The following is a 14,658-nucleotide window of genomic DNA, read 5'->3' on the forward strand; positions in this document are numbered from 1 at the left end:
GCGCGCGAGTCAGGGCGAAGCTGCCGCGCTGCGCGCGCGGCCAGACTGGGCGTGGGCGTGGCATCCTGGTAGGCTGCGCGGTGCCGGGGGAGGAGCCAAACCAGGCCTGGGGGCGGAGCTGTGTGTGACCCGCCCAGCTGCTGGCTGTGCCCCCCCCCCCCCCCCCGAGAACCAGCTGCCCTTTGGCTCCTGCCCTGGGGGAGGGGCCGGACCACTGGCCCCCAGGAAAATCCCTCGGGAGTGAGGAGCAAGCGACCCCCCCCCCGGCCTGCCCCCCCCGCCCTCCGGGGAATACAGTCACCCCATAGCCTGGGGGCGGGGCTAGCAGATTTTGTGGAGCTCTGGGGTGGGGCCAAAAATGAAGGGTGCATAGGAGTGGGGTCTGCTGGGTCCGGGAGGGAGGAGGCAGGAGCAGGGTGGGCGGTCTGGTTGGGAGGGATGTAGGGATAACATATTAATGTACTGAAAATGATTCCCCCAAATGGAAGTGACTCCCCATAATTTGTTCACCACAACTTAAAGTGTTTAGATTTAGTATTATTATTATTTTATTTGTTAAGATTGTTAAATGTTTAGATTTATAATGATTTCCCCTCAAATATAATTTATTAGGAATATAATATTAGGACTATGTAGCCAGAAATAGCTTCCCCCCTCTGTGCCCCAGGGCATGCTCAAGCTTGTGCAAGGGGCTGCTTGAAATTGACATTGCAGAGATACATTGTAACAATGCATTGTCAAGTCACTAACTGTGCTATGGGAGCCAAGCCCTGTAATTGACTAAGGGCATTGTTACATAATTGACGCCTGTTCTCTTTAAAACATTGTAACTTTACTCAGCACTCAGAGAATGTTTTAAGCAATACCACCCAGAAACTTTTGTAACTACAACTTTTATTATTATACAAAATACTGTATGGGAAACATTACTTAGGGAATGTATGAGAGAGTGCTTGGATGATGAGTGAATGGTTCTGAGAGGTGCCAGCCTGAGAATACAGCAACAAAGGGCTGAAGAAGGCGTCAGGTGCCAGTGCAACCAAAAGGTGTCAAGTGGAGAAAACCAAGTACTGGAGGTCCACCCGATGAGATCACTGATGAGCACCTGGCAGCCACCCTGAAGACATCAGCATGATGCAGCAATTTTCATAGACTGGCATGGGAAGAAATTCCTATAAGAACTGGACTAAAAGACTATGGAATTAGAGTCCAAGGTTCTGCTGCCAGCCTACCAGGAGCTTCAGATGCGCATCTGATCAGGACTTCGCTCCCCACTACCATCACTTGTGTACAGAATACCTGGCCAGTATTCTGTCACAAGCAACTTCCAGGCTGGTAACTATAACAAATACACAGAACCTGAATGAATGAATGAATGAATGAATGAATGTTTATATGTATAAGGGTTAAGTAGTTAAACAACGTTGTTTGCTCCTATCTTTTCTTTATTTTTTATTATTATTTTTACAATAAATGTGGCTTTTTGCCTTATCCCCCTCATAAGATCCTGCTTGCTTCTATTTGGTACAACAGGGAGGAGGCAGGAAGATGCAGGAGCAGGGTGGGAGGTGTGGTTGGGTGGGAGGGGGCAGGGAGATCTGGAAGGGGGATGCAGGAGCAAGGTGGTTCCAGGTTTGATTCTGCCTGTCAGCATTGCACGTGCTGGGGAGGGGGGGTAAGCTTGGAGGGGTGGTGTGCTAGAGGGTGAAAAACAGCGACCACCCTCAGCTCACTGAGCACTGTGGGAGCTGGAGCTGCCACATGTGACAACATCATGTACAGCTGTGGCATGCCAGGGCCCATTCAGGCACTGCTCATAGTCCCCGTTCTCATTTTGCAAGCTGGGGGCTGGTGCAAGCCACTGGCCAGCGCTTTATGGGAGCAGACCTGCTGGCATGAGTTAAACTGAATACCCCTGAAATCTATTGGGAGGAGCCCACCAGCAGGAAGTTGAATTTAATATAACATTCAAGCACTTGCAATGTGCTCTGCCCACTCCAAGCTCCTCTGCTCTCCTAACCTATCAGTTACTCAGATCCACGACTTTCTTCCCCACCAAGCCTCCCCATATTCTCTCCCTGCCACTTCATTTTGTCCAGCAATGGACAAAAGGATGTAAAATCCCATTTAAAGAGATAAGTAGTTAAATGTTATGTTTAACCAGTTGACCACTTCAACAGGGGCGGGCAGGAGACTGTTCCAGCCCTGGCCACTGGTTAACTGTAATAGGTTAACCATTCACATCCCTAACCTAGGCTAGTGAGTGAGCCACATGAGTGGCCCTCCCTTATCTCAGTAGCCTACAAGATTGTTGTAACCACGAAGGTCTCCCGGGACAGGACTGTTTTGCTAACTTCAAATGCATAGCTAGAATTTGCAGTGGCTGCTAACTGAACAGTAGCAGCACTTTGGATGCAGAGGGAGCACATGGCTCTCATAGCCAATGTGCAGTCAATAAACACCTCACTTCACATGTGTCGTTTTAGTAATACCGGTGTGAAAACCGATATGGACAGAAATCAGAGGAATCTGGCAAACCTATGCATGAGCAATGGTAAACAAAACGTCTTGCAGGCCACACACAGAATCCTGTTGAGTTCACCATTAATCTAATCCCCTCCCCCCTTTCATCTCACCACAGAGCTACCGAGGGCCTTTCCATGGTACACAACCCTCCAAGTAAAAGACAGTAATGACCTCTGTCTCCTCATCTCTGCCCTCTCCCCAGGAATGGTCAGGTTTCTGATGAGCATGTCACTTCAGGAAGGCTTGGACATGGAGGCAGCTTTTGCCTGCAGCTCTCAGTGCAGCCAGGCTGTGTTCTGCCTATTTGATCCGCCAGGTAGTGTCAGATCACCCTGCTGCCAATGCAGGTCTTCCCCAGAGTCCATCTCTCCCTCCCTGGCCTCTCTTCAGAGCAGCAGCTCCCTGTCTCCCAGTAGATGGAGCTGAGCACTTTGCTCGCAATCTGGTTGGCAGGCAGGAGAAAGTGTGGGGGGGACGAGGGGGGATTTCATCCAAGTGAAGTGTATGCCCACTCTTACAGCTGGCCTAAGGACTGGCTAGTTCACCAGGGGCACTACAAGCTTGGCTGTGGTTCAGTAGCTATACCATGTTCCCCCATACTGCAGACACAGCTTGTATGTAAATCACTGGGGGATAGTAACTTGAATGCCTAGAAACAGAGAATCTCCCCCCAAAAAGTTTTCATATGCAAAAGTCAGTTTATTTTGTTCAGAATCAGCCTAACTCGATTTAAAAACCAGGTTAAGCTTCAAAGGGGGTCACTGTGGTTCCACAAGATGGCATTTTTGTATTTGCCAAAATTTGTCAAATGTTAAGTTTTAAAAAAATTAAGAAATAACATTTAAAAATAAAAAAGGAATGTTAAGATTGCAAAGTCAAAAATGATGACATGCCAAACGATGACTGGCTGTTCAACCATAATTCGGCCCGCGTGTGTGTGCGCATTATGGCACACTTTAGAATTACATGGTCAAATGCTCTACTTCCACCAGACTGCCCGCCTTGAATGGGAGCTGACTCCATGGGCTGCTGGACCTCAGATTCTTACCTAGTTCTCCTATTCTCCCACCAAGATGACCAGAACTTTAACAGGGTTCAAGAAAGAACTAAATAAATTCATGGAGGTTTGGCACATCAATGGCTATTGGCCACTGATTGGGAATGGGTGACAGCATTGTTGATTCCCGGTTCTGTACACTCCCCCGGGGCACCTGGCATTGGCCACTGTAGCAGACAGGACGCTGGGCTGGAGGGACCTTTGGTCTCACCCTGTGTGGCCGTTCTTATGACACACAAGGTTGTCCTTCTTGGGGAATGCCAGGTCAGTGTCCCAGACCAGGCAATGGCACTTTAGGCCAGACCTCAGCCCTGCCAAGCTGCCAATTAACTGCTCACCTGGTACAGGTACAGGGGATGCTCACCAGGTAACTGGTTGACTCTATATCCCTTGCCAGATGTCACAGCACTTTGTCTGCCAAATAATATGCAGCATTGTGGAGATCTTTGACAGTCCCCACCCACCTGTCCCCAGCTGGGTTGGAACCCTGGCTCTGAGCACACAGAGCCGTGCAGTGCCCAGCAGCTCTTGGTGCTCTCAGAGCTCTGGATGCATCTGACTAGGAACAGGGAATGTCAGAAAAGTTCACTTATGACCGTGTGAGCCAGGGCAATTCTCCATTGAGACCTAGACCCGTCTCCAAAGAGCTGCTCTAGCTCAGCCACAAGACAGGGGCTTGCGGGCCTGCCTGGGTGAAACTCTATGGCAGCTCCATGGAGCGGAGGGTGGTAAAAGTCCCTTCTGGCTCACCGCGTGTGACATTCCTCCCTGACTCTGCTTCACCCCAGCTTTACTGGATCAAGTCCTCCATGGCTTCCAGCTCTGTGTGAGCAGCCCACTGTCTGTACCGCAGCCAGGGAATGCCCCTCTGCAAGATGCAAGGAAGGGGAGGCCTGCCATGTCATGCGCACAGGCATTTATGCCACAGGGGCCATGGCCATCAGATCCCCCTTGGTGGCACAGGGCGAGGTGAAACACCCCCCGATAATGGGAGATGGGGGGAGAGACTTTAGAGCAGAAGACTAAAGGCCAACCCTTGATTTAAAGGGCCTCCAGGCCTGGGCACTCAGGTGTCAAGGAGTCATCACTTCCAAGCCAGGCCAGACCCTTAGACCCTTGGCCTAACTTCCAGTATCACACAGGCCAGAGATATGCCAATACCAAGCCTGGGACTCTGGTAGAGTGTAACTCCAGGAATAAACAATCTCTGGCTTTCCCACCCTGGGCGCTCTCACTGACCAGGGGATCTAGACCAATGCTCCCTTCAATCTTTTCCATTCATATGCAGAATAAAATTGTGTTATGTGCACCAAGGCATGTGCAAATGTGCACCACCAGTACAAACTCAAACCTAGCTGGGCAGCATTGGAATCTCTCCTGAGTGGCCGCACAAGCACCTAGCTTATAGGGAACCCTGATCTGGAACCAGGGGCTGGATGGGGAGGCTCGGAGGCCTGTCTGCCAGATAAAAGGCTCATTTGCTGAGGCCACGTCTACACTGCTTGTTTTTTTCAGAAGAGGAAATGCAAATCTCACACTCTCATTTGCATATTCTCTTCCAATCCTTTTTGAGGAAGAGGTTTTTGCAAAAAAAAAAAAAAAAAAAAAAAAAACACGCTGTGTAGATGGGGCTATTTGTCGGAAAAAAATCCCTTTTGCACAAGATTCCTTATTCCTCAAAAATTAGGTTTACAGGATCTTGCACAAAGGTTTTTTCTGACAAATGGCTCCGTCTACACTGCATTTTTTTTCACAAAAATCTCTTCCTGAAAAAGGATGGGAAGAGAATATGCAAATGAGCATGAGATTTGCAAATGAGCACTTCTTTTGCATTTCCTCTTCCAAAAAAACCCAAACAGTCTAGACTTAGCCTGAGTGTCAAAAGTTCATCACCCTTCTTTGTCTGCTCAGCAAAAATCCCATCACTCCCAACTGTATGTTAGAGAAAAGAAACTGCCCCCTCAGTAAAAAAGTTTGGCCAGCCCACTCTTGCTATAGTGGGCTGCAGTACTCCTTGGGAGAAACCGGCCGCACCCTTCCTGCATACGATTGCCTTTAGAAAAAGGGAAGGTGTGAAAAGGGGAAAATAGCCTCAGACTCTCCCACCCGTCACCTTGGCGTGAGAACTGTGGGGCTTACCTGGTCGCATGAAACCTGCACAGTTTCGGCCCAACCCCTGGGACACAGACCCCCACTTGGTGACCATTGGGCCATTGCATTGGTAATATGCAAGCGCGGGAAAGCGATGTGCAGATTTGGGGATAAATACCCATGGCACAGTTCGCTCTAGGAGGTCTTCGCAACACATGTACCACTGTGCGTGTGCCTTTTCGTATACTTCAAAGTGCTGCCGGCCTGATCAACCGACCAGCCACCTCCCCCGACTCTCGGGCGTAACCAAGGCCTTCGCAACCGAACCGATATCTGTGAAATGTTCCGTGTGCTGTGTAAGTTGGTATGTATGATTTGATTTTTTCTTGTTGTGTAAGCTTAGTGTTGTAGTTGTTTTGGGTAGTACATAGAGTTTGTAGTTATCACTGTTATTTAATTAGTGTTGCTGGATATTGTTAGAATAGAAACTATTCCCCTTGCCATTCCCATCCTTATATCTCTGACACGTTTAACTAGAAATCGTAGAATAAATATAATAAATACTGTAAATTTATTATTAACACGGTCTATTAAAAATCTTAGAATAAATACTATAAATTCATCACTGTCAAATATTTTTTATTTGATAAAACGGTCCACCTGGTTCTGTCCTTCCCCCCTTGGGTATGCATCATCGGACCTGTGATTATCGCGACACTGTGCATGTGGAGGAAGGTGGGAAGAGTGCTGGAATAGCTAGGGATAAATTTTTCTTTAAAGCAAAGTTATAATTGCACTTGAGCTCTGGACACTACATTACTTCTTCAACCCCGTCTTTCCTTCAGCTCACGCAGTTCCTTAGAGACCTTAGCTGTTAGCCAGAACTTTAAAAAAGAGTTGCTATAAATCAATCTATCAAAAGTTCAGCTGCAACATAGAGGACAAAATAAATGATTAATCAACTGTTGCTTCTCCAAAAGCACTGCTGATGTTACTGGCAGTAGTCTGTGCTTTTTTAATATCAGGTAATTTTTGGATTTGGTAAAAGATGACAAATTAAAAAAGAAACAGAATTGTTGCAAGTTTCCACTCGGAAAAACAGAATTGTTGCAAGTTTTCATTTGGAAACTAATTAAGGGCTAAGTAGGTAATTTTCAAGAGACTAGCTAAAACAACTTGCACATCCAAGGAAAGTGGTTTCTTATGAATGTTGGCAGAGAAAACCTGATCTTTGTGGACATGGATGTTGTTTCATTCTGAATCTTTAATTTTTGCTCAAAACACTTTCTAAATAAAGGGCTTTGGTATTAATCTATTTGGGTTCTGCTCTGTACGCAAACTCCTGCTCCTTTTGCAAAATCTCCCATATGAACGCTGATGTGCTGAATAAATTGGCAAATGTTGATAATTAGTTCAATATGTGGAAATTGCAACCCACAGAGATAATGTAATAGCCATTCCTGCCTTTCTATAAGCTCCAAGTAGTCTCTCAATCCACTGTGTTAGAATCAGCTTATTTTCTCCTTTTGAATGTAAATGTATTATGTATTTTTTTAATATAAGCAAACACTTTACAGGTGTATGTACTGCTGTTAGTACTAGAATAATTTCCTTTCAAACATATGCTGTGTGTGTGTAACACACTCGAAAAAAGACTAACAGATATTCTAATTATAAGACTGCATGCACTGCTAGCATGTCAGCTTTCATACTTGTACAGAAAGATCTGGATCTTGTTTGCAGATTTCACAATAATAGAATACTCGGTACACACACTTCATTGCACAAGTATACTCCAGCTGCCTTGTTATCACACTGACAAACTGCACATTTGATGTTGCCAGACAGTGCGGGTGGACTGAATTTTTAAATTTGTTGAACGTGATGATGACAATCCCAGTTTCCACATGATGCTAATGGTAGATTTTTTTAAAGTATTCACCTCTAGGGCCAAATTCTGCCATAGTTAGCGAAGCAGAGCTCCCTGTGGCCTTTCTGCTCAAGCAAGAAGCATAGATTTTGGCCCTGGTATGAATTACTGCCTTACCATTAATAAAAAAACAAACAAACAAACAGGCCATCCTGGTTACCTTTTTTAAACATTGGCACAACATTCGCTTTCTTCCAGCCTTCTGGAATATCCCCAAGTGTACCAGGACTTACAGAAAATAAACATTAATGGTCCAGGGAGCATCTCTGCCAGCTCTTTTAAAACTCTTGAATGCAAGTTGTCTAAACCTGGTGATCTAAAAACATCCAACATCGGTAACTGCTATTTAACATCCCCCAGAGACAGTAGTGCAACGGAAAGTGTTTCCACCATATGAGGAGACTTTATCGTGTTTTCCTCCACCTACAGAACAAATATTTATTTAAAACGTCTGCCATTTCTGCATTATTCTACCATTTCCCTCTACTAATGGACCAAATATCACTGTCAGGTTTCTTTTTGTTCCGAATACATTTTAAAAACTCCTCCTTCTTGACCTTAACTCTGCTGGCCACAGATTTCTCTATTTCTTTTTAATTTTTACAATTCCTAACTTTGATTTATAATCAACTTCCCCTTTCTTCCATTTGTTATATCCTTTTTTTTAAAATAGCTACCATCACTTCCCATCTAAAGCAGGCTGGTTTTCTAATTAGCATGACCATCTTCAATTGTAGCTTTTTGGTCTCAGCAGCAGAGGAAGATGCGTGGATTTGCCTGCCGTTAGCCAGAAGGCAGTTTCCAGCTTTGGCCTAGCCACATAGGTGTCTAAATTCTGGGGCTTTACAGAGGCAGGGCTGTGACAGTCTTCATAGTCCTCTACAATCACAGGGGGTTGGGTACGTGAGCATAGAAAGCGGTTTCTTTCCAGCAAGCGTTTGTCGCTGAGCACACTCTGCCTCTTCCACGAGCAACACAACAACCGCAAAAGCTGTTGTGTTTTTATTTCTATAATGACATGGTGTATTTCCCCAGGACACTAGAACGTGCGAGAGCATGGATGCGAGCACAGGGCCATAACTCAATCCTGCCTCGCTGCTATTTCCCCTTATAGTTGCAGTCATTGAAGCTGAGAATATTGCTCTCCAAAATAGCTCTCTAGCTGTAGAGCTCCCTGCCAACTAGCTCACTGTGCTGGGCTGTGTGCAGCGAAATCTGAACTCTAGGCATGGTTCTCAGAGGGTCTCAGCACCGGGGGATAAGGTGAGGACAGAAGCCAAAGCCAAAGCCAGGAAGAGGAGCGTTTACACTGGCTGTCCAGGAAGAGTTGTTGGAAAGAAGAGGTTACTTACCTCGTAACTGTAGTTCTTCGAGATGTGTTGCTCATGTCCATTGTGATCAGGAGTACGTGTGCCGCGTGCATGGATTCCGGAGCTTTTTTTCCCTTAGCAGTATCCATAGGGCCAGCGGGAGCCCCCTGGAGTGGCGCCGGTATACCGGTGCTTATATACCCCTGCTGGCCCCTCCACCCCCTCAGTTCCTTCTTGCCGGCTTCCGACATGGGGAGGTGGGTGGAATGCACAATGGACATGAGCAACACATCTCGAAGAACTACAGTTACGAGGTAAGTAACCTCTTCTTCTTCGAGTGCTTGCTCATGTCCATTCTGATTAGGTGAGTCCCTAGCAGTGTCCCCCCTCCGGAGGCGGGGTCGGAAGATGACTAATTACCCCATTATCCTTCTGCAGAACTCAGAACTGCCCTCCCGACGGCAGCATACTCCCTAGCCAGTTGCGTAATTTCATAATGCTCCGCAAAAGCGTGCACGGATGACGAGGTCGCTGCCCTGCAGATTTCCAATATTGGCACGTGGGCAAGGAACACCGCCGACATTGCCAGGGCTCTCGTGGAATGTGCCGTTATGCGCAGTGGTGACCTACCCGCGCCCTCGTAGCATAGTCGAATGCAGGAAGTAATCCACGAGGATATACGCTGCACCGAGACTGGCAGCCCACTCATTCTTTCCGCCACTGAAATAAACAATTGAGTTGACTTGCGGAATCCTCGCGCCCTGTCTATATAAAAAGCCAACGCCCTCCTAACATCCAGGCAGTGCAAAGCCTGTTCCCTGGGGGACGTGTGTGGCTTGGGGTAAAACACTGGTACGTAAATATCCTGGGAGACATGGAAATGCGAGACAACCTTGGGCAGGAACCCCGGGTGTGGACGCAACCTCACCTTATCTTTAAAGAACACTGTGTAGGGCGGTTCTGAAGTCAGCGCCCTAAGCTCTGACACCCTCCTGGCCAAGGTAATGGCACGAGGAAAGCTACCTTGTAGGACAAGTGCTTCAAAGAGCACGATGCCAGAGGCTCGAACGGGGGCTTCATAAGGGCAGTCAGGACCAGGTTAAGGTCCCAAGTCAGGACCGGTGGTCTCTCATATGGCATCATCCTGCAAATTCCCTTCAGAAACCTTTTAACCGTGGGATTGGCAAAGATGGACCTCTGACCCCCCCGTTCCCCCTCGGGTGTGAAAAGCCGCTATAGCCGCCAGGTGTACCCTCAGGGAGGCTGTGGCCAGACCCTGTTCCCGCAGGTGGAGGAGGTATTCCAAGACAGTCGGGACCGCCCCTTCACCTGGAGCGAGTGTTCTGCCCCCTAGCCATGAGGTAAACCTCTTCCATTTAGCCTCGTAAAGGGCCCTAGTGGACGGCTTCCTGCTCTCTAGGAGGACCTCCTGGACTGCCCTGGAGCAGGTTCGCTCCGTCACTGAGAGCCACTGAGGAGCCACGCCGCTAGGTGCAGAGATGGCCGGCTCGGGTGGAGTGCTATCCCGGCCTCGCAGCTCTGAGTGATTAAATCCGGCAGCCTGAGTGGGCCCTCCAAGGTCAGATCCAGCAGGGTGGTGAACCAGTGCTGCCGAGGCCACACTGGCGCTATCAGGATGGCCTGGACCCAGATCCTCTGCACTCTGAGGAGTGTGTCGTGGATCAGAGGGAACGGGGGGAAGGCATAGAGTAGGCCCCTGGGCCAGCTGATCTGCAGCGCATCGCCCCGAGAACCCAGACCGTGCCCCATGTAAGAACAGTACTCCCTGCACTTGGCATTGCTCAGTGTCGCAAACAGGTCCAGGCGGGGAGACCCCCACCTTTGGAAGACCCCCTGAAGTATGTCCCACCTTAGCACCTACTCGTGTGCTTGGATCGAACGGCTGAGCCTGTCCGCTAGCCTGTTCCTGGTTCCCGGGAGGTGAGAGGCCTCCAGGCAAAAGCCATGGGCTACACACAGTTCCCATAGATCTAGGGCTTCCCGGCACAGGGGAGAGGAACGCGCCCCACCCTGCTTGTTGATATAAAACATGACCGCCACCACTCTGTTCTGCAAGTGGGGAAGGAATGCCCTGCAGGCCAGCCTAACCGCCCGCAGCTCCCTGATATTTATATGGAGGGGAACCTCCTCTGGCGACCACGTACCTTGCGTCCTGAGGTTGCCCAGGTGAGCGCCCCATCCCACGTCCAAAGCATCCGTGACCAGGTGCACTGACGGGGATGCTCTGGTGAATGGGACTCCCGCACACACCGTGCCCTCGTCCTTCCACCAGTCTAGCGAGCGAAGAATGCCCTGAGGTATAGTCACTACCGCAGCTAGCGGCGACCTCAAAGGGTTGTGCGCTACTTTGAGCCATCCCTGCAATGGGCGCATGCGCAGCCTGGCGTGGTGGACCACGTAAGTGCACGCCACCATGTGGCCTAGGAGCCTCATACAGGTCCTTGCCATCGTAGTTGGAAACTCCTTCAGCTCCACTACCAATGAACGGACAGTCAGGAATCTGACCCTCAGTAGGGACGCCTTCCCCGAGGGTGAGTCCAGATGGGCCCCCACAAAGTCTATCACCTGCGTGGGGTCTAACGACGATTTAGCATCGTTTATGAGGAGGCCAAGGCTCCCGAACAATGCCCTTGCCCGTGTGATGTGATCTATCACCTGTTCTCGAGACGTGCCCCTTATCAGCCAATCGTCCGGATATGGAAACACTTGGACCCTGTGCCGCCGCAGAAACGCGGCTACCACCGTCATACATTTGGTAAAAACCCTTGGGGCCGTACACAGCCCAAATGGGAGGACCGTGAACTGGAAATGGTCCTGCCCCACCACGAACCGTAGGAACTTTCTGTGACTTGGAAAAATCGAAATGTGGAAGTACGCATCCTTGAGATCGAGAGCAGCATACCAGTCCCCCTTTTGGAGCGATGGGATGATGCAAGCCAGTGTCACCATCCTGAACTTTGCTTTCCTTATGAAGGCGTTCAGGTTTCGGAGGTCTAATATGGGACGCATGCCCCCTTTCGCCTTGGGTACTAGGAAGTAGCGGGAGTAGAAACCCTTTCCCTTCACGTCTGGGGGCACTCTTTCTATAGCCCCTAGCGCCAACAGGTTGGACACCTCCTGCCGAAGGAGTGTCTCGTGAGAAGGGTCCCTGAAGAGGGAAGGGGAGGGGGGGTGGGAGGCAGGGTAGGAAAGAAAGGGGATAGTATACCCCTGCTTTACCAGATCTAGGACCCAATGTCCGACGTGATCTTTATCCACTCCTGGTAAAAGAGGGAAAGACGGTCCCCAAAGAGTGGGTAGGTAGGTGCGACTGGTACTCTGCTCTCTGGCGTACCTTCAAAATGAGGGCTTAGTTTGGTGACCGGGTGACGGCCCTGTGCCCCTCTCGGAGTCCGACCGAAGGCCCCTACACCTACCCCTAAAGAGGTCAGGGCGGCTATTGTTGCGGCCCCTATCATTGTTTTGCTGTCTGGGATAGGGTCTAGCCTGGAAGGGGCGCCTCTGAGGGGCCGGGGTGTGTATCCCTAGCGACTTTAGCGTCGCCCTTGAGTCCTTCAAGCTATGAAGCTTGGAATCAGTCTGCTCTGAGAACAGGCCCGACCCCTCAAAGGGCAGGTCTGAATAGTGGTCTGCACCTCGGGCGGGATGCCAGACACCTGCAACCACGCACTACGCCTCATGACCACCTCCGTGGCCATAGTGCGTGCAGCTGAATCGGCTGCGTCCAAGCCTGGAGGGACGTACGCGCCACTGCCTTTCCCTCCTCCGTCATAGCCCCGAACTCCTGGCGGGATTCAGGGGGAAGCTGGCTGACAAATTTTTGCATTGATGCCCATGTGTTAAAGGCATAATGCCCCAGCATTAGTTGCTGGTTAGCTATATGTAACTGGAGACCCCCCGTGGCGTAGGCCTTCTGGCCAAGCAGGTCCAATTTCTTGGGCTCTTTCGCCTTCGGGGTAGGACCTGGGGGCCCTTGACGCTCCTTCTGCCCTGCGGCCTGCACCACTATGGATCCCGGTGCCGGGTGGTTAAAAAGAAGCTCGTGCCCAGCTTGGGGTACGTAGTACCGACTCTCGACCCCCTTTTGGGTCGGCGCAATGGAGGCCGGCGTCTGCCACAAGGTTTTCGACAATCTGTCCACCGTTTTATTCAGTGGAAGCGCCACTCGACCAGGGCCCGCTGCCGCTAGAATGTCCACCATAGGATCTTGGTCCTCGTGGACCTCCTTGTGCTGGACCGCTAGGTTGACTGCCAGCCTTCGGAGCAGCTCCTGGTGCGCCCTGGCGTCCATTGACGGGGGATGAGGCGCGGGGTCTGCCAGGGCCTCGTCCGGCGAAGACGATGAGAATTCTCTCGGGGGAACTACCTCCTCCTCGCCGAGCTGCGCCCCTGCTTCCCCTTCGGCCGAGATGTCCATATAGACCGAGCCCGGCTGGGTCATACCAGAGGTCTCGGCATCGTCACCATGGACGAGTTGTCTCCAGGCGGAGGGGCTGTTAATGGGGTGGCAGATGGGGTGCTGCTCCTTCGGGACGACCTCGCCACCGACACCGTAGGGGGAGGTCCCTGGGCTTCGTGGTAAGCCCAGGGCGTCCAGAATGGCCACTGGGGTTGCCCCTGCCACTGCTGCTGGTCTACCGATTCCCGGTGAGATGATCTAACCGATGAACGAGACCTATGGCGGGATCGGGACTTGTACGATGATCTGGCTGATGTCACCGATTCAGCCTCAGACTCCGATGAATACTCCGATGCCGACCGGGAGGGGGGGAGGGGGGGAGACGATGAAGCCTGCACCCTTCTCTGCGCCGCCATGGCTGATGGCTTGCCCCTGTGCTCCACACGCGGTGCCGGTGGGGGCATAAGTGGAGGCCCTTGCTGCGGCGTTGCCGTGCCCAGCTGCATCTGGTAGGCCGGTAAGTAATCCACCGGTGCCGGCACAGCAGTCTGCTGCTAGGATGGCGCTTCCAGGGTGTGAGCTGGGATCGGTGCCGAGAGAGGCAGCAGCTTCGGTGCCGTGCGGGGCACCGGCTGTGGTGCCGCGGTCGGCACATAATACGGTGCGGGGCCCTGCACCGCCCACGGGCCCATGCGCTGGTGCTGGGTGCCCAGGTGCCGGGGCCGTTGGCGCCGCAAGCGTACTCGCTCCCGGTGCTGCTGCCAGTGCTGCCAGGTAGGGTCCCGGGGTCGAGGCCGGTGTTCGTCCTGGCTCCAGTGCCGGTGCCCTTGCCGGCACCGGGAAATGCTGCTGTTGTGCCAAGGCCTGCCCTTCGCCCAGAGGGTCCCACGGCCCAGCAGCCATAGCCTGCGGGTGGGCGCTTGAGGCCGACGCTGGCACGGTCCGCTCCTGCGGCACCAGGCCCTCCCCTTCCTCCGCGGCCATCTGGATGAGGTCCCGGGCCGCCTCGAAGGTTTCTGGGGTGGAGGGACAACGGACCTCTCCTATCACCACAGGCTGCCCCGGGCTCTTGCCCTTGTCTGGGCTGCGCCTCTTCTTCGAGGCCTTAGAGGATAGGTGCCCCTCCTTAGGGCGCACCTTCTGGGCACTCCTCTCTGCAGAGCGTCCCCTCGAGCTCTTGGAGGCCCTCGGCACCGGGGACTGCGATCTGTGCCTCGGTGCCTTGTCGGTCTCAGGTCGGTGCTTGGCCGACACGGGTGCTGCCGACGGTGGGCTGCGGACAGAGTGAGGCCGCTCCTTGCCCTGGGGCTGCAGTACCGACTCC

The sequence above is a fragment of the Pelodiscus sinensis genome, chromosome 32 (assembly GCF_052426305.1).
Source record: "Pelodiscus sinensis isolate ZL-2025 chromosome 32, ASM5242630v1, whole genome shotgun sequence".
Classification (NCBI taxonomy): domain Eukaryota; kingdom Metazoa; phylum Chordata; order Testudines; family Trionychidae; genus Pelodiscus; species Pelodiscus sinensis.